The following is a 20907-nucleotide window of genomic DNA, read 5'->3' as shown; positions in this document are numbered from 1 at the left end:
TCAAAACTACAGAACATGATTTGTCAGTTATTTTCACATTTCTTAAATTTAAAATTTAAAGACAATTTAGCGAATAATGGTGCAAAGAAACTGTATACTTACAGTATATAAGAAACAGGGATGACTCTCTGACAATCTAAAAGGGACAATAAGAAATGTCCACCACAGCTAAATACAAAATAGAAAGTAATACTTACAGAGAAGTACAGCAAAAGTGATACAGGAGTCCAGAAGAGGGAGAGACGGCTTCCGGGAGGGAGAATGGACAAAGGAATATCACTGGCTGGATGGACTTTACACCTACAAAGCTGGGGAAGGTCATTCCATCCGGTCCTGGAAAAGCTTCAGTAAAGCTTAAACCAGGTAGGGAATGGGTTTAGGGAGATTGGAAATAGGAAGAGTCAACAGTTCAATTTTTCTGGATTGTTGAATGTGCCACACAGAATTCTTAGAAATGAGGCCAAAAAGATGGAAAAGGGACACATTCCAGGTCTTTGATGCCAGACCAAGTAGACTGAATTTTATTTGCTAGGAAATCGACAACCGTTTGGGGTTTCTAAGCAGAAGCATGATTAATCGGGAAGCACTTTTAAACAGAGGAGTTGTAAAGTCAAATGCCTGTAAAGACCAAGTAGTTAACTAGCAAAGTGGAGAGGATGTGGCAGAGAGGCTGTCTTTTCTAGGGGGTTGTGGCTGTTCAGTGCTTTAGGAATGCAACCTCTCACTGTTTACTGTTCTCTTGTGCATATGTGCTTTGTTGTCCCAAATTACATTTTGATACCATGTGTGCCCATTGACATAGATTTGTAATTATTGTTTTATATAGTTTTTTTTTTTTTTCGGTACGCGGGCCTCTCACCGCTGTGGCCTCTCCCATTGCGGAGCACAGGCTCCAGACGCGCAGGCTCAGTGGCCATGGCTCACGGGCCCAGCCGCTCCGCAGCATGTGGGATCTTCCCGGACCGGGGCACGAACCCGCGTCCCCTGCATCGGCAGGCGGACTCTCAACCACTAGCGCCACCAGGGAAGCCCTCAGGCCTTGTTTTTCTTGATTTTTGTGGTTGCTGATCTTTGTTTAGTGATTTTTCTGAAACGATTTTGTGAAGCCTATATTCTTTGTCATATACAGCCATTGATGTCTTTGGTTAGTGTAGTGTTCAGTTGGCAATTTTGACAGAGATTTCCTTAAACTTCTCAAACCAAAAAATAAAAAAGAAAGGAAAAGAAAAGAAAAGAAAAACGGAAGCGGAGGGGGAGGAGAGAGAGAGAAAAAAGAAAAAATTAAATAGCTAGTAGGCTGTGTGTGTTTGGAGCATGCCTTCAATTCTCACCATGCCATTTACAGCTCTGCCCTAGTTTTCACTTCCTGCTTGCACAGAGCCTGAAAGTCAGTTTGAAATGCAACATTAGGACCTTCTCTGATCTTTGCTGCGGGTATACCATGCATATGAACTTTTAGATTCCCAGGAACATGTAGGAGCTTTCAAAATCTTTATTTCCCAAAGTATCTCACTCTTACCAGGCTTTTTGGTACGTCTGTTGTTTGTCCCAAACAGTATCCTTTGCCCCAAGTGGCAGCAGGTAATTCATTTGCCTTTAAACATTTTTGACAAATGCCTCTTGGGTACTCACCTCTTCACTCAGGGAGAGTTCAGAATTAGATGAAATAAACATAAGACCTTTGCATCTGTCCTTCAGGGAGTCACCAGGCAGGTCAAACATAACCATCTGCTCTGATCCTTCCAGCACCAGGAACCCACACCAGGGAAGTGGGTTGTGTCTTCAAAACCGCCACTGAGCTGGGTAAGGGGGCGTGGGGCTAGGCAAGTCAAAATGCCACAAATCCCTCTTACTGACATTTAGCCCCTTTCTTCTTGATTCTGTGTTCACCTGGTTGCTGTAAAGCTTTAGAGCAGATAAAGTTGATTCTAACAGTTTTTATTAGCTGTTTTGTGGAGGAACTGGCCCATGGAATTCCCTCCTCCACTGTTTTCACTGTTGTCACTCACGTACTTTAAAAATATTATATATATAAAACAAAACATGTGTGCGAGCTAAGTGCCAATACCTTTGGTATAGAGCGAATTGGAGAGGAGAAAGATTGAATGAGAAGAAGGGAAAAGGAAACTGGGGGGATATTGACCAACCCAACCTCAGGCACCAAACACAGCACAGTCTTCTAGAAAGTTATGCAGTCCATGTGTCTGTTCTATTAGAGGAACAGGGTTTGGTTGCCTGTAATAGAAACTTGGCTAATACTGGCTCACACAGATAGGAATTTATTTGAATCACATAACGAGCAACCTGGGATGGATAGGCAAGGGCTAGGGAAGTAGCCCAATGATGCTGTCAAGAACACAGGCCCTCTTGGTCTTTCTCTTCACTGTCATTAGAACATTGGCTTGCACATCCTCTGTTGTTGCCTTTTGATCTCAAGATGGCTGCTGCAGCTCCAGCTATCTCCTGTGCATTCAAGGCAGAGAATTGGCACGAGCCCTTTTCCTGGTGTTTTTGTCTGTTTGTTTGGTTGGTTGGTTTTAAGTTGGGACAGAAAGCTGTCCTCAGAAGACATCTTATGTTTAATTAGCCATGAATAGGTGACATGCGTATTCCTTTCAGTCACTGGCCAAATTACCATGACAAGGTATGATTCTTTCCTTAGGGCTGAGGAAGGGCCTGTGCTTCAAGAGATCAAAGAAGCAGGGTTCTGTAAGCCAGGAAGAAAGAGGGAGGGTAGCTGTCAGGTAGGCAATGGACAGTGGTGGCCATGGGCAGAAACTAGGAGGGGTGGCAGATAATGGCGGGAGGTGGCTGCTGGGAAGGTCAAAATTGGAGCAAGCGCTCATCTTTATTGGGGGAGCAAGGGGGTGAGAAATGAAGATCAGGAAAACAAAGTGTCCAAGTTGTTATTTAATGGGGGTAAACCCAGAAAGGGTCGACTCAGCCGAAGAAAGCTGAAGCCCGTGGCATTTCCGGAGCTGGAACAGGGGCCCGGAGCCCACGTCAGGGCCCAGATGGAGCAAATGGAATTCTGCTGCGTGCCTTGTTTCTGGCTCTGGTTTCGCCTGGTGGGAGTTTACATTACATTTAGAGCTGGCAAGCAGTTTCTGGCAGGTGTGGCAATCTCCGGGCCCTTAGACAACCAGTCAACTCTGGGTATAAACACAGTGTGCCGGGGCTAGCAGATTCCAGCATTGAACTGGAGATTGGGGAAGGGTTTTTCAGGGCCAACTTGGGAAACTGGCAAGAGTCCCAAATTCAGGAGGAGCCAGACTTACTGGGCACTTAGCAGGACAAGAGCTTGGGAGCAAAGCTTAGGGGTGAAGCCCTGTTATTTGAGGGAGTGGAGGCAGGCTGGGATTAGGGAACTAGGAACCCTTTGATTAAAGCTGGGGCTTTAGGGAGGGACTGGTAGCCAGTGCTACCTGATGTAAGACCCCTGGGCGGAGCTGGCTCGGGTTCAATGAAAGGTCTCACGTCTCAGGGTGCGACTGGTGGTGGGAATTGAAGACTTGGCCGAAGCTACTACAGGCAGGGATCAAGTGGCCCCACTTTGGGAGGGAGAAGAAAAGATGTAGCTTCATAGAGGGTAGATACAAGAAATATTTTGGAGATAGCGCTTATGGGACCTGGCAAGAGGAAGACACGCTGGCGTTTGAGCCTTGGTGGCTGGCTTTATCAAAAATATGGAATGTCAAAGCAGCAATTATTTTTGATGCTCAAACCCCTTGAGGTAGGGACATGAGAAATTGATTATGTGAGACTGGGCTTGGGAGAGAGAGGACCTCTGAAATGAAGGCTGGAGTCACCCACATCAAGATGGTGATGGGATTGAGACAGGATAGGGAAAGGGCGTGGGGAAGGCGTTCAGCTTCTATGACATGAAGAGAAACCATCTCCTCAAATCGTTGTCTTTGTTTCCTGTTTCTTTGATTTTCCCCATGAATTCTTTTTCCAGATCTCTCATATTTCCGGTTGATTCTTCTTTCTTAATTTTTTCAGTTATACCCAATTTTCCCAGATATCTACATTTTCTTATGCCTAAAAGGCTTATTTAAATTCTTCAAGGATTAAAAAAAAATCAGAGGATACCAACTTTCCCATCCCTTAGACAAGAATTTGTGTTTATTCTTTATGATTTCCCTTAATAGTAATTGCTATTTATGGATAACTCCCAAGATTCTTTAATGATAGTTCTTTCAAAAATGGCCAAAGAAGAATGTGTTGCTGCTTCCTCCTTCATTCTGTAATCATGCAGGAAATGGGAGGAAGGGAGATGCAGTCTTATCACACCCACATCAAAATACTCCTACAGCTTCAACCTTCTGACGGCACCCTGTAGCTTGGAAGGAGTGTTCCTTTAAGCCATGAAGGATTCTTTTTTCTGTACTAAGTTAGAGGTGGGCTTTTCAAGATTTATATTAATAAGGAAAAAGGAAAATAATTAAACTCAATATCATAAAATAGATGGTTTCATAAGCTGGTGTAAGAGTGCCTAAGTACAAGTAATACATAGGAGAAAGGTGTATGTTCTCAACAGTCAGAACGGCTAAATCTTTATTTGAACCTGTGATTTTGGGGGTAGGGGTGTCCACTAGTTTTTCAAACACATGTGGCAAATGTAAAGAACTTTCCAGAACTGAAGTCAAAGCTATAGGTAAGGTAACCAAGTGTTGATGAGGTCAGGACACTTTTGAGAGCAAAAGTCAGTGTTGGGAATAATTTCGCACTGGAACTGTTCACCCGGTGAACTGTTCAAAAAATAGGACTTAAGATCACCCGAGTTCTAGACCTCAATAGTTTGTTCACAGGTCACATAATTTAAGGTACAATGAAATGAAAGTCAGGCATTTCCTCCTGTTCTGGCCTCTAAGTTGAAGTGCTGTTTCGTTATGTAAAATACAGGTGGTTCAAGGGCCTGGAAATGCCGAAATGAGATTTTCTTAGTCGTTAGCATTTTCCTGTTGCTTTTCTAGTCAAGGTGACGGTGTTTGGAGACCATGCTGAGTGGATTCAGGGCCCAGCCCTGTAGGTACTTAATGACTTCAGTGTGGGCTTTTAATCTCCTGCTCAAGTGTTATCTTACTTGCCCAGACAAGCCTTCCCCATTCTAGGAGAGTGTGGGAAAATTAACACTGCCAGAGCGACTGGGGGAAGGAAAGAAATGTCTGAAGCTAGTAATGCATTGCATTAGTATTTATTTTAATGCGGTCTGGAAACGTACGGCTTGAAATCTCTGTGTTGCTTAAGGAGAGACCAACACCCTTCCATGGAGGTAAAAAAAGAAAAAGAGGATTGAAAAATATACAGAGCATAGCAATCTTTACTGCTGGAGCTAGCTCTCAGGAAACCTGAAGTGCTGAATGTAATAAAATGTTGACAGGAGTTTCACTTAACATGCGGGAACTCTGGACCAGAACGACATCTTTGGCACCAAAGGAAATCAGGAGAATAAAGGCAGTCGTCAGGATTTGAAGTAAAGCCACAGATTATTACCATCTGTACATTTTCCAGACCCCGTGCAAAACCAGAAAGCCAGGACCCAGACCGGAGAGTAAGTATATCGAACTCTGGGGTATGTTGTTACAGGGAAGAAACTCAGAAATTGGTCTGAATTTTAAGTACAGTGCTTCATAAAACCTGACAATTTTTTTTTTTGTCTGGTGACCGTGTCCTAATAATTCATTTGTGGAAAATCTGGAACATCAGGAGGAGTTATTTGTGTGTTTCTTGTGGGAGCTACCATTGTTATAAACCTTTATTATACCAGGCCTTCGTACTTTCATGGTTTCTCTGTAAATGTGGCATTATTTGTAAATTGCTCTCCAATTTCAGATTGTTCTTATATAGTGTGTTTTCGTGTTCTTTCCAGAAACTTGTGGAAAAATCTTCATGGGACACATTTCAGTGTTTGGATAAATGATTGGTTCATCACTGTCAAATATCACTTAGCTAGTATTTTTCTGTTTATTATCCAAAAGAAGGTACTTTCAGATGAGCCTGCATTAAACATCTTTAGATTAATTTTCTGCCTCATGTTGACTGACATTATAATTTGAGCCAACAGCTACCTTCCCTATGGTTGAGACCTGTATAGAGGCTAAGCATAAAACACAAAACTTTTGGATTGTGTGTGCTCTCCTCAGGGCTGATGTTTCTTCAGAGATCTTGGACCTCAATTTGTAAAGGCTAGTCCTTGAAAAGCTAGATTCACTGAGGGGAGGCTGCGGACGGGGGAGGGAAGAGGGGAGATGAGCTTATCCGTTTTCTATGAAAAGAGAATGTATATTTTAAAATAACAAGTAATGAATAAGAGAGGCCAGTGTATCTAAAATGTTTACATAAAAGAGTTAAATCCTGTGGCAATGGGACCATTAGGTAAACTATTTGACATCTCATTAAGAAATAGAAACTTTCTTATAAATGGGTTGGCTATAAAGCTCTGAGAATAAAATTTAATGGGATGGTTTTAACTTAGAAATAGCAATTAATGACAGATTGCAGAAGTCAGCCAATTAATTGTCACTTACTGCTTTTCTATCCAACACATATGAAAGCTTGTTTATAAACAGGGAGTTTTTTTTAACGTGCACACGAATTTTGTATAATACTTGGCAGCTCCTGGCTAGTTTGGCAGCATTAAAATCTTAGCTCTCAGACTAGTCTTCTGGATATGAAATGTTCCATGGATAGATTTGTTCTTTCCTTGCAAGCCTGTAAATCTTAATGTTTAGCAAGACATTCTTCTCTGCAATGTTTTTCTTCGGTCAACTTAAATTCTCAGCCTAATTTAATATGAAGTGTTTGGCCAAATTAAAATGAGGGAAGGGTCCCACACCTGTTGAACCCTAGGTTAGCCACTACATTGAATCACACACATGGTGCTTAATTCTGAAAACGACTCTTCCCAATGTTCATGTTGCAATTAAGGTGTGTATAGGAGTCTCTCTTACTGCAGGGTGTGCTTCCTTGTTAGGACAGCCCAATCCATTTCTTTAATTAATGATGCAGATTCTTAGTTCATAGACCAGTCTCAGGGGAGTAATTTAACATATGTGAAAGGGCTCATGAGGCTTTCTGGACTCTTGGGTCCTATTTGATAGATTATTGCTTCAATATATTAAATGGACCCCAGTGTTCTAAAAACAGTCATATAATTTCCACATGTTCATTTTTTCTTGCTGGAAGGTGTAACTTACAGCAAGAGTAGCTTAGAAATCCTGGAAGGTGTAACTTACAGCAAGAGTAGCTTAGAAATCCAAGCTTATTCTTGAAGAAAAACTAATAGGCATGTTTAGCAAACTTTTAAAAATATCTGTGTGGGAAAATCTTCAGTGAAGTTTATGAATATGTTTCTAACATATTTTTAAATGTCTGTGTAAACATCTTAAAGCTTAAGAGAAGAAGTGCTACATTGGCACAGTTGATTTCTCCTCTTGCAAAATACTTGTGAGCAGCAAGGTCACATTCAGCAGAAGGTAGAGTTGGAATGACGGGTTGAGGAATGTTAATGATTTGTCTGGAGGTGCGCGAGTGTGTATGAGCCCTTCACCTCCATCCTGGCTTCTTTTTTTTTTTTTTTAATATTTATTTATTTATTTGGCTGCGTCAGGAATTAGTTGCGGCATGCGGGCTCTTCCATGTGGCACGCGGGCTTAGTTGCCCGGTGGCTTGTGGGATCTTAGCTCCCCGACCAGGCATCGAACCTGCGTTCCCTGCATTGGAAGGTGGATTCTTAACCACTGGACCACCAGGGAAGTCCCCATCCTGCCTTCTTTTTGAAGTCACATTTGGCATTTTAGCTGCTTAGTGATGCCAGCTCGATAGGAATCTTGAGTTCATCACGCAAATTCTGGGACCGCTTGGGTCCCAGCTGCTCCAATGTGGGTCAGGAGCAGGGCAAGCCTCGCCGAAGCTGGCAGCTGCCTTGGCAGGTCTGTTCTGAGTCAGCTTCCCGTCTAGAGTTTCACTCCTGGCCTGGCTGGGGGCTCCCTGATTGGTTTGCGTGGAGTCTTGCTGCAGGGATGTACCTCTCACGGAAACGTCCTAGGTGTGCACCCTGGGACCCAGGCAGGCCAGCCCTAGGAGATCTGTCTCCAACCAAACCAAAGGGCCACCCAGGGATCTGCCTACCTGGAAGCCGCCGCGGCTCTCAGCCACTTGTCCCCGGCTTGCCATAAGATAATGGGGGTGTTTCGCTCTTAGGGAAAAAGGGGAGGAAGGTGTCACGTTGCTACTTTAAAAATAGTCTTGTTTTTGCAGTGGTGTCTGTTGAAAAGTTATCGCATATGTATTCCATGTCGGTAGCTCTATTCTCTTTGAAACTTATCCTATGGGATTTAAGCCGTCGACTACCAACTCTCATCGAGAATTTGCTATGGAAAGTCCTGAAGGTTTGGTCCGTGCCATCTAAATGAGGAGAGAAGGCACAGGAACAGCAGCGAATAATGTGAGTGTATAGTTAGAGCCAGGTTGTCTGGTGCCGGCCCGCGTGCTGCAGGTATTCAGAGGACAGAGATGCAGCCAGCCTTCCTCGTCCGTCTCAGCGGTAATCCTGCCTCCTGCGAGGTTACCCCAGCCCTGCCAACTCCCACTGCAGCCTAGACCCTTCGCGTCCCGTGTACTAACATGTCAGGATCCCACCTCTGTGATTTTGAAGTCCTGCCCTGACTCAGCTTCTCCTCGAGCTCTGTTCTTCTACCTCTGCGCCACGCTACTTAAAAGACTGTGGTGCTTTCGTTCTCTGTGAAATTATTCTCCCCCGAATCACCAGTGACCTAGGGATGGATGAACTTTTCTCCAGCCCTGTTCCACTGGCTCTCAGCCACGGCGGTGGTTGTCGGTCTGCTTTTCTGTTTTGCTCGTCCTTGGTTTCTGGAAAGTTGCTTTGTTTCTGTTTGGCATCCATTCTGCTTCCGTTCTATTGGCAGTACTGCTCCGCCCACACTTAGGTGAGAATTTCCCAAGTTTCAGGCCCGCCGGTCTCCCTGTTTTCGCCGTCGGGTATGCCCACTCACTTCCTTGAGCTGTCACCGTAGAGGACTCGCTCGTCCACTTCTCCAACATGTATTAGGTGCCTCGGCACCAGGCGTCCATCTAGGCACTGAGGGTGGCACAGTGACACGACAGGTGGGTGCCCGCCTCCTGGAGCCTGTGGTCCAGGGAGGAGGACAGACAGGTACCTAGCTCACGTCAGTACAGTCGGGAAGCCGCCCCGTGGGGAGGCATACTGGTCCTATGAGAACCCCTGGGGGCACCTGACCCGGAGCCCTGACCTCTCTCTTGAACTGCAGGCTCTCCTGGGTGACCTGTCGCCACCTCAAACACACCGTGTCTAACAGGAGATGATCTTTTCCTCCAAGTTATGTGCCCCCCATGCTGTTCTGTTTCTGGCAACGGAACCAGCTTGTCCCCCACCTACTTAGGCTGGACACCTGGGTGTCACGCAGATTTCTGATTGCCCTTCAGTTCCTCACCCAGTCACTCACCCGCTTGTGTCAGCAGCTCCTCCGTAATCGCTCTCAATTCTGCTCCCTACTTGCTATTCCCATTGCCGCTGCCAGCGGCCCAATCCTCACGACTGCCTTCCCGCCCTCTTTAATATTTATGAATAGGCTATTTACTGATTCAGAGGAGGTTTACCAAAATTACCCAAGTAGCTCATGTTCATGGTGGAAACGTTTTAGAAAATGCAGATAAACACAGAGAATGAAGGAAAGAAAGAAGGAAGAGAAAAGTCACGTTTCACCACTCAGATAACATTCCTGTTGAAGCTCTGACATTTAACCTCCTAAACTTTTCTCCACGGTATCCACATATGAAAATATTCTCATATGTAAAAGTGTGAAAAATATCTTACAAACTGTGATTCTATTCTCTGTACGGTTTTGGAGCCTACTTTTTTTTTTGTATTTAGTCTATATATGTTCGTTCTTCGACGTCTGTAAATATAATTATTTGTAATAATTTTTCACGGCTGAAATAATTTGTACTTTAATCCGTACACCATTTCAATCATTGGTACACCACTGCTAGGTCACCTTCTTGAAGCATTTTTCATTCTTGCTATTCTTCCGTGCAGAAAACCATCAGTGGCTTCCTATTGCCTGCACACACACACACAAACCCACACACACACCTTCCTCTTTATATAGGGCGGTTTTTCTGACTTTCTTCGTCTTCAGTATTCCTTCCCTCATCAGGAATAAGCTTAAACCACATTTTGGTGGTTATCATACAAGAACCCCTTATATGGTACATCTTGCAGGACGGAGGGACCTCCAGAATGATGGAGGGACAGTAATTGGCATGTCCCCAGCACCTCGCTCAGCACCTTGCTTCTCCCACCGTCCATTCTCTCTTTTCCTTCACTGCTGTCCAGTGTCCTGGGGCTACCGATGTGACCAAGGCCCCTCCGAGCCCCGGCTCCTGTGCAGTGAGAGTGGGGGACAGCTGTGTCAACACACAGATGCAATAGGGCAGGACCATGGTGCCATGGCGGCAAAGGGCTCTGATGGGGTGACCTTGGAGCTAGTCTTGAAGTGTGCCAGGAACTTACCAAGTTAAGCTGGTGATCAAAGAGGATGGAGGAGAGAAGTCTGCAAAATGGGGTGCCATGGGCAGTCCTTGGAAGGAAGGCGGCGAGCCGGAGTGCGGGTGTGGGTAAGGCCGTGGTGAAAAAGAGATGGCAGGTCCAGGCGGGCAAGGGCCTCTGCAGGGAGCTCTCAATCCACCCAGATAGTCTTCATCAGGCCAGTTAAATGGTGAAGCACAGAGAAGCAGCCTGGCCCTTGCTCCCCAGGAAGTCATGATAGAAACCAAGATCGAGTTCTGTGTTTTTATGATTTTGATATTATAAGTCAAATCTGGAAACCCAGATGTTACTGGGCAATCCAGCTTATTTTATTGAACTGACTGGATTTGTTTTTTTCTAGGCTAGCAAAAGACTAGAAAGCCTTTATGATGCCTAAGACTTCATTTTCTTCATCTCAATATTTCTTTTATTAGGATTAGTTCATGTCAGTTTTATTCACTCATATAAAGGCAGTTTAGTGTGTGTGTGTGTGTGTGTGTGTGTGTGTGTGTGTTTACATATTTGTCAACACATTAAAGCTAGGCAAAACTATAACTATACCTCTCTGGGGAAGAAGCGAAAACCCTTTTTGCTGTTCAAAGGTAATACATAATTCTACAATTAGATATCTGTGTTTTTAAAATCACATCCCTTTTTGCTGATGTCTGTACCCATTTTGTATTTAGTTCACTGTGAATTTTTAACTCAAAGAAAATAACTCACTCCAGCTTTTGAATAAGGAGACAAGGAATTATTCAAGCTTCACAAATAGAATCACAGCGTTTTAAATTGTGAGGGATTTTCCATTTAGTCCAACCTCTTCATTTTACAGAAAAGGAAATTGAGGCCGTCATAGGTGAAGCAATTTGCCCAATGTGATGCAGCTAATCAGCGTCTCAGCCAGAATCAGAATCCATGATTTCTGGCTTCCAAGTCCCATGACCTTTCCATTGCCCAATGCCTCCATCCTACTTAAAAAAAAAAAAAAAGAAAGAAAGTAAAAAAAAAGAAACGGAGAATTGAGCTGACACATTGCTTTAATTCTCCTGCTTCTTTACAGAGTGTGAAAAATCCTGATGTACTTTAAAAGAAACATTTAAAAATGTATCCGGACTTGTGAAGAAGATCAGGAATATTTGTGATATGCTAATTAGAACGTATCTCATTATGCAGGAAACAGGAAACTTGGCAGAGGGAGATGCTTTTCAGAGTAACTTAAGAAAACTTCAAAGGTAGGACAAAAGAGTGTTCTTTTTATTTATTTGATAATGTGTGGCTGCCATCACATTTCTGATAGAGTCTGACACCTTTATAATAAGCCCCACAGAAACTGGGGGGATCTGTCAGACACATGGAAGGAAAAGTAAACAATTTCATTTCCATCTGAGTTTCCTCAGATGTGAGTGAGGGCCTTTCCCACAGGGCTCACCTGCCAGGCTTCTTCCTGTAGAAACTTGTCTGTGCTACCATTAGTCATTGGCCGAGGGATTATATTTTGGCAGCCACGCTAATCACTCCAAGGTGACCCACTAGTTGGAGAAACAGATCCTTCTCCGTTCTTACGGAACACGGATCCAATGATGCGAGTCGTTATTTGGGGGAAAAACGATCAAAGTGTATTTTCTCCCCAGGCCGCTAATTTCCCCAGGTCTCTCCTAACTAGAAGCACTGTTTCTTCCGAAGAAGTTCTAAGTGCCATGAGGAGAAACACCAGAACTTGGTCAGATTTCAAGTTCAGGGGTAGACCTGAGCTCCAGGATGAGAGAAGAAGATGCCCCCCAACCCTGGGGAGTCCAGAGAACCTCCCCGATGAGAGCGGGTCATCCTGTCACCTTGGTAAGGCCTCACCCTGCTGCTCTGGGGCAAACAGTGCCCCTCCTGCCCACTGTCTGCCGTTGCACCCGACTAGACCATTTCTGGTGTGTTTGATGCAAAGGTGAAGTTGCCCTGGCTGTGAAGTTCATAGGTACCCGGGAAGGTGAGGGGGAAGGAGGGTACTCAGCTACTCTTGGCCTGCGACAGCCTCCAGGTAGAAAAGGTCCTGGGGAAAGATAAGGACACCTCAGGATACCAGTCCTGATTTTAGAAGTGTCTTCCAAGCAGGGTTTAGCAGAACACATGTGAATTTTACAATTAGAACAAACTGGTTTAGGATCCCAGTTTTTCTCGCTGCCTGTGTGACCATGAACAAGTTACTCAGTCTCTCTCTGCACCTCAGTTTCTTCATCTGAAGTGAGTCGTGGTGATTACTTGAGGGTTTTTTTGAGGCTTTGATGCGATGACATAGATGAAGCGCCTAGCAGATTGTAGGGCTCCTTGTGGGCCCTCAAAAATAGGGACAATTATCATGATGATATAAACACCAATACGTCAAAAAACAGTCTAAATCAAGACCCCAAAGAGAGCCAAAATATAAACTGGCAGCTCGAGGAATTATCACAAAGTGGAGACGTACTCAGGGAACGACCAACCAGGTGAAAACGAGAATGTTAGCAGTCTCCCAGAGGCCTCTTCATCCCTCCCCATCTGCCTGACTCCCCCTTCCCTTCTCGCCAAGTAGCCACTTCCCTAAGCTTCTAACACTCAACAGATATTTAGGGAGAGTCTCCTAGATTCCGGGCACTAAACCACGGTGGACAAGGTAGACAGTGTTCTTGTCCTCAGGGAGCTTCCATTCTAGAGGCAGGAGCCAGACAGCAAAAAGATACGTGAATAAATTAATCTGATGTTTTCTGATGCTGCAAAGTGTTGTGAAGAAAATAAGACAGGTTAAGGGGCTGGAGAATGGCCACCAGAGGATCCTTCCGAAAGGGGGGTCAGGGAAGGCCCTTCCTGAGAAGTGACGTTTGGGAAGACCTGGGGAGGGGCAGCCCCCGCGGAGGGAGAAGCCTGGGGTCTGGAGGATGTCTGAAGAGCGGGAAGAAAGCCAGCGAGAAATCGGTCCTTGAAGAGGCAGAGTCCACATCGTGAGGGCCTCATAGACTATGGGAGGAAATTGGGTTTTGTTCTAACTGAAATGGGTCGTAAGGCCATCTGTTGTCAGTGCCGTGAAAGGAAGCGTGGATTGCTTCCACGCCGTCCCCCCAGCACCGTCTTGCTGAACGCTGCGTAACGCGTTCTCCTTTTGTAAAGCACGTTCACATGTAGGGTCTCCTTTTTTTTTTTTCTTTTTTTTTTTGTATTTTATTTTATTTATTTTTTTTATACAGAAGGTTCTTATTAGTCATCCATTTTATACACATCAGTGTATACATGTCAATCCCAATCTCCCAGTTCATCCCACCACCCCCACCCGCCCCCCGCCGCTTTCCCCCCCTTGGTGTCCATACGTTTCTTCTCTACATCTGTGTCTCAATTTCTGCCCTGCAAACCGGTTCATCTGTACCTTTTTGATCCTCATGACCACCGTGTAACGTCCACCAAAAGGTCTGATCATGTCCTGTGATCGAAACTGTGAGGGCTTAAGCCTTGTTGCAGAACTCCTTACCACACAAGGAGCACAGCCATCCTCCTATTTGCATTGGTGATGTTGTAATGGCTCAGAATCTTCCTGCCTAAGAATCCAGTTAACTCCTGCAGGGGCCAGGTGCTCTTGTGTCTCCCAAAAGGTTATCTGTGGAGCATCAGTCACAGACAGTGCTCATGAAAGAAGGGGTCCCTGTCGAGTAAATGTGGACATGGGGCACAGTGCCCCCTCCCCCTGGAGAGTCCCCATGTAAAATGTTGTAAAGGCTCTGAGAAGTTCTGCAGTAATGAAATACTTTAACCCAGCCATTTCCCACCCCTGGCCACAGAACCGCTTTTTATACGCAGCCTCCATTGACATCTGGGTCAGTTCTCGGAACGCCTTTTGGAAAATACCAGCCCGAAGAGTTGCTATTTAGTGTTTACTCAATGGTCTCTTGAAAGAGTTCAATTATTTCATGAACCTAAAACTCCTCTCTTATGTGAAAGGATTAGAAACCACATTCGTAAAGCACTTCCATATGCTTAGCATGAAGAACCTGGACAAACGGAGATCCAAAGTGTTGAAAATCATAAATCCACTCCTGTTTTGAGCACTCCTGTTAATTCCTTTGTCCTTTGAACTCACAGCATTTCCATTACTATGGTACCGTGATGCGCTTGTATTTCTGGATACTAGAATGTCAAAGCCGGAACCAGTTTTACCTGGTTTAAGAGATAAATGTTCTGAACCACACATGGCTTTGATTTTGGATTATTATCTACGAGGATGTATATGTACATAGAAGAGAGTCCATTTATAGATCCCTTGCAATCTTCTGTACCTGTTGCCACACAGATTCCTCTTCTTTTAATCTTTTTCTTGCTCTTACCTAGGGATTTACACAACTGTATCTGAAGTTGCAGGAGACGTTTTTGATAGATGTTCACAGAGACCTGCCTGAATTCTGGCAGGGTTTGTGGGAAAGTGCCTGATTCACTTCTAGCTTCAACTTTATAATTCCTCACAGATTTTCATGTCTCCTAACGCTTGTGTTTCTCCCCGTTTCCTAGCTCGGGCTCCATCTGTGTTGTCTTCATTTTCTTAACTCTGTGGTCCACATTTTTTAAAAATGTTACTTTATTTTAATACTCTGCCTGGAGTTCAGCACTTCTTAAATTAGGTTCTCAAAACAAAAAATTTTGAAATATGAAGAAACACAGAGGTAAATGGGGCTTTTTACTGCAGGACTTCTCAGTGCCTTTAATATTCTAATACACATTGTTAATCTCCAGAAGGGAGATAGAACAGTATTTTCCTAATTTATTTACCTACTGAACCTCTACCGCAACCCCTTTAATAGCATCTTGTAAGAATGTTATTCTGAAAATCCCTCTTTGCATCAAATCCAAACCTCTCGACCTATATTTTCCTTAACCATTTCTCCAGCATTATGTCCCATTACCCCTTTGATTATCTGCCCCAGTAAAACCAATTGTTTTATAATCCTCCTGAAAAACGTTGCATTTCCCTGGGTTTAATCTCTTCTCATGATATTCCCTCGGTCTTCCCCGTGGATCCAATGATCTTTCCTAGCAAATGTGGAATGCTTTATTTTCTTTCTTCTGCACCTATATCAAAGATCACAGTTCTTCAAATCCCAGCTCCTCTGGGAAGACTTTACTGACCAAACAGTCCACTAAGAATCTCTCTTGGATGGGAACATATGTTTATGTATGACTGATTCACTTTGTTATAAAGCAGAAACTAACACACCATTGTAAAGCAATTATACCCCAATAAAGATGTTAAAAAAAAAAAAAAAGAATCTCTCTTGGAGCTATTATGATCCGTACCTCACCTTTAGCCAGTACAGGCTTACCTCGGAGATATTGCGAGTTCGGTTCCAAATATTGCGATAAAGCGAGTCACAGGAATTTTTTGGTTTCCCAGTGCATGTGAAAGTAATATTTACACTATACTGTAGTCTATTAAGTGTGCAATAGCATTGTGTCTAAAAAACAATGTCCATACCTTCATTGAAAAATACTTTATTGTTAAAGAATGCATCGTCTGAGCCTTCAGCGAGTCGTAATCATTTTGCAATAGTAGCATAAAAGATCACTGATCACAAATATTAACAATGAAAGAGTTTGAAATATTGCGAGAATGACCAAAATGTGACACAGAGACGAGGTGAGCAAATCCTGTTGGAAAAATGCCACTGATAGACTTGCTCGACACAGGGCTGCCACAAACGTTCAACTTGTAAAACACGCAGTATCTGTGAAGGGCAAGAAAACGAGGCCTGCCTGTATTATGAGTGCTTACTGACTTGTGGTTTATCACATATATGCTGTCTCTGCTCCTTAGGGCTAAAACCTGTGTGCGTGTGTGTGTGTGTGTGTGTGTGTAAAATCTCTCGCTGAGCTTTGCACACAGTGGACACTGCACATATATCCAAAAGGATAGTTTGTATTTTGTTTAGAAGATTGGCTGTTCATCTCTCTTCCTGGATACTAGGAGTAGGATGGGGCAGGATTGTTGGGTTACCTACCGCTTGGTCAATGAGGTGGGCAGAGGCTTTAGAAAAGGAACGAACAATGGCTGTGGAAATGACAACAAGCAAACATACTAAGCACATAGAAGGGTGAATACAAAGCACTGTTATTCTCCCTAAATGAGCTTACAGTCTGTTGGGGAGAGATACACGATTTAATAAAAAAGCCATGCTAGTTGTACCCAAAATCATGATAGGAATATAGAATTGAGGATGGTTAATGTAGGGTGGCATGGGGGGCTCTAGGAAGGCAGATATAAGGCACGTAGGGGATGCGAAGAACAAGAGTCACCGAAGAAGAAACAGTGACTTAGGCTAAGAAGAAAGACGAATTACGAATTCGGAAGGCAGAGAGGAGGGGAAGGAAATTCCAAGCAGAGGGAAACAATCGTGTAACTGACGCCTAGAAACAAGAAACCTTGGTGTGTAGGCTGCATGGGGAGATGTTGTGGAGACCAAGGTGGGGTTTGGGGGAGTCCCGTTGTGAAGGCTTTGAACCACGTGGGCACGGAACGGCCATTGGAACAAAGTTTAAACTGGGGAGTGATGCGATCACTTTGGGAAAAATGGAGGTGGAAGCTGGCTGCTGCGGATGAGAAAAATGAGGTTGCCACGGGTCCAGTTTTCTTTGTTATTCCCAGCAGACCTGGGTGCTGTATCAGGAGTGGAGAAAACTTGCAGCCTAGTTGTGGGGAGAGAACGATGTGCGTGCAGGGGACCATTTCAGCTCCCCACCCACCTTCCAGGGGCCACACGGCTCTCCGATAACAAGAGCTCAGCCCCTTCAAGAAGATGAGCTGACCCTGAACTTGAACACCTGATTGCCGATTCCCCTCGCTGTCTCTCTCTCCAGTGTCTCTAACTGGCAGCCTCCAAGATATCATATTACACCGAGCGAGGAAAGAATGTTCTCCATGGTGAACCTGCTCTGACACTCTTAAGGTCCTGTTCCCCCTGGTGTTCTGAGTGGGACGGTTCAGACTTCAGAGCTTCCAGGCGTGGTTTAAGAGCCATCTGTTTTAATCAGGCATGTTGTATGATTTATGGAGAGAAAGATGATGTCGGGGGAGGGAGCTGGTATATATGATACCCTCGTAATTAGACCCGAGTTATTGTCCAAGTGCAGGGGCCCAGGCAATGATGTGTTTGTGTTTTTTAAAAAGATTTATTTATTTATTTGTTGTTTATTTATTTTGGCTGCACCGGGTCTTAGTCGCGGCATGTGTGTGGGATCTAGTTCCCCGACCAGGGATCGAACCCGGGCTCCCTGCATTGGGAGCGCAGAGTCTTACCCACTGGACCGGCATTGTTGCTTTTCGTTTAACTGCTCGTTCGCTTAAAGTTTCAAAGCCCCTTGCTAGTGTTTCTAAAACGGCAACAATCTGTATTTTGGGAACTCTCAGGCTTTTGCTTTTTTTACATAAAAACTACTGGGTCGTCCTTACAGTATTTATTTTATGCCTATACCACCTCCCTTCGAGATAAAAATAGTTAACAGTTTCATAACTCTTACTAATGTTCTATATGCCAGACATATATCAATACAAACTCATCTAATTCTCCTAGTAAAGCCCTGAAGTAGACCCTGGTGTTCTTATCCCCGAAGCGTAGATGAGGGAATCGAAAGAGAGAGACACGGTGATAGGAATGGAACAGCTGAGATGTGAACCCAGGCACCCAAGGTCTGCGGTCTGTGCACGTAGACACGCCATCATATTACCTTTCCGCAGATAATTTTCACTTTACTACAGTGTAGAAAGATGCTGCTAGCGCCATCTTTTTCTAAAAGAAATATATATGTGTATTTTAACTAATATTCCAGATAGCAATGATGCATTTCCCACTAAGTTTATCTCTTTCCTTCCCCAAAATCCTTGTGGAAAATACAAATGACATCAAAGGTTGCCAGGTGGACTTGGTCTGTAGGATGTGGTACAGTAAGTGGAGTGACTTGGAAACTGGGAGAAGTGAGTTTCAGTTTCGGCATTGACTCAGATGAGCTCTGGGGCCTTGTACATGTTACTTGACTTTTTTGACGCTGTTTCTTACGAGGACAAGGATTTCAGCTTTACGTTTCCAGGAAGCCATCACACAGGACAGTAAGAGAAAGGGTTTTGGCTGCAGGATCAAACTCTTGAGAGAGATTCAGGACCAGGGCTGGTTCCTTTCAGGATGACCCGACCTCACAGAACTTTGCTGGAAGTTGTGGAGTCACGAAGAGCAGGGACAGGCCGATCTCCCAAAGAGATGTTACCTTTAGATTAGATTCACCTTTGTATTATTTTTTCCGGTGTGCTATTTGTCATTTTCGTAGAATGATGGGTTTTTTCCAGATTATAAGCTACTACCACTTGGAACTTTGTCACTGTTTCCTGTTAGCACAAGCATAAGCATCGCTAGCAGAGGAACAAGGATAAAGGAGCTTACATTTCTTCCCCCTGTTGTTAGTTTTGTCTGTGAATCAGATTGAACCTGAGCCCAACATCTTGACGACACTTCAGGTGTGACTAGTGGCCTTCGTGCTCAATGGTGATAACGTTAGAGCAGCTGCGAGTTTTGAATCAGATTGTTATTCTCATTCTGAATTTAATATCTGATTTCTAAGATTTCTCTTTGGTTTCTCGTAGTGTTTTTTTAAAATAAATCGTTACTGGAGTATAATTGCTTCACAATACTGTGTTAGTTTCTGTTGTACAACAAAGTGAATCAGCCATATGCATACATATGTCCCCATATCCCCTCCCTCTTGCGTCTCCCTCCCACGCTCCCTATCCCACCCCTCTAGGTCGTCGCAAAGCACGAGCTGATCTCCCTGTGCTACGCGCTGCTTCCCACTAGCTATCTATTTTACATTCAGTAGTGTATATATGTCGATGCTACTCTTACTTCGCCCCAGCTTGCCCCTCCCCGCCTGTGTCCTCAAGTCCATTCTCTATGTCTACGTCTTTATTCCTGCCCTGCCACTAGGTTCATCAGTACCTTTTTTTTTTTTTTTAGATTCCATATATATGTGTTAGCATACGGTATTTGTTTTTCTCTTTTTGTATTGTTGAATGAAACATTTTCCTGTTCAAAAGGGGGTTGAGAATCTAACAGATTATTCGCACCAAGAAAGACATTATTTCATTGTACGGCATTTTGCACCTTCTTTGGGATCCCCTTCTTATTGCTCTTTCTAAGTTTTACATTTAACTTTTCTTTAATATTACTGTACTTGAGAAATCTAGGAATAGAGCAAAATTTAGGCACATGTAGACATTTAATCACCTGGGTCTTCTGGTTGTCAGTAGTAGAAATCTTTGAAGTTTGTTTTCTTATAACTCGTAGATTTGGACTGCTGATTTGGTTGTAAATTAGACTTTATTGCAGTCTTGATCGACTGAGACTCTGCACTCACTTTAAAGGGTATAAAATATTAGCTCATGGATAGTTAGGGGCAGGTAATAGAAGTCTACATAAAGTATATGAAATGATCAGTGTATTTTATTTTGTAAATCATGATGTCTAGAGTTGAAGCAATTCGTCCTCAAGTTTGCTATCTGTGGTACAAACTAGAGGAGAGAACGAAAAGCTATCTTTTGCTTCTAGTTCTTTTTTTCCATGAGCGGGGGCTATTTTATGGGTCAAGGAATCAGTGGCTAAACTCTCTATCACTGTGTTTCAGTTCTACAGCTGCCTGTAAACAATTTTATCTATTTTAGAGTAAATCAAGGTAGGCATGTGTTCACTCCGTACATATTCCAAGGGTCAGTCCCTCAAGTGTTTAGAAAACAGTTTTTCTCTAAACCTCCCGTTTTAATTTCCAGATAGCACTTTTTTAGGAAATTCCGCCAAAATTCTGATTGATTTTGAAAACTCCCAGATTGCCTTTAAAACTTACAGAGACTGTTTACCGAGGCTTTAAAGAGTGATTTCAACAATATGACAGAGGAAGAGAGGGTGAAAGAATAGAACTTATTAAGCCCAAGAGCCCAAGGAGCAAAGGGCAGCAGGGTGAGGGGTGGACATGCCTCTTCCCGGGCTGGGGGACTGAGGGCAGTGGCACCAAGTGAGCTTTCAGAGAATAAGTCTAATTCCTTCTTGATCAGATCATCATTGAAAGCATAGAAAACGGTCATAGTCTCTCAGAACAGTGGCCCATCCAACCATGATCCTGCATTACAGTGGGACTGGCCATTACTTGTCCTTTGTCATCCCAAGAACAGATTTCCCTTTAAGAACTTGGGGTATGTTTCCCATCCAGGCTCTTGTCCCATACAGTTAATGCTTGGCCTGTGCCATTTCTTTTAGTCCATTGATGTTCACTGAGCCCCTTTGCTGGTCCAGGTT

The 20907-nt window shown here is 43.8% G+C and overlaps 1 long non-coding RNA gene across 1 annotated transcript; it reads left to right on the top strand.

The window, feature by feature from the left end:
• The first annotated feature begins 5161 nt into the window (after positions 1-5161).
• LOC132417701 (uncharacterized) lies at positions 5162-12404 on the top strand. The gene is made up of 3 exons (XR_009517912.1): positions 5162-5554; positions 11747-11805; positions 12205-12404. It is a non-coding gene; the product is annotated as an uncharacterized lncRNA (long non-coding RNA).
• Positions 12405-20907: the final 8503 nt, after the last annotated feature.

The sequence above is a fragment of the Delphinus delphis genome, chromosome 21 (assembly GCF_949987515.2).
Source record: "Delphinus delphis chromosome 21, mDelDel1.2, whole genome shotgun sequence".
NCBI classification, from domain to species: domain Eukaryota; kingdom Metazoa; phylum Chordata; class Mammalia; order Artiodactyla; family Delphinidae; genus Delphinus; species Delphinus delphis.
Note: the sequence above shows the minus strand (reverse complement) of the source record. Positions and strands in the feature narration are given on the sequence as shown.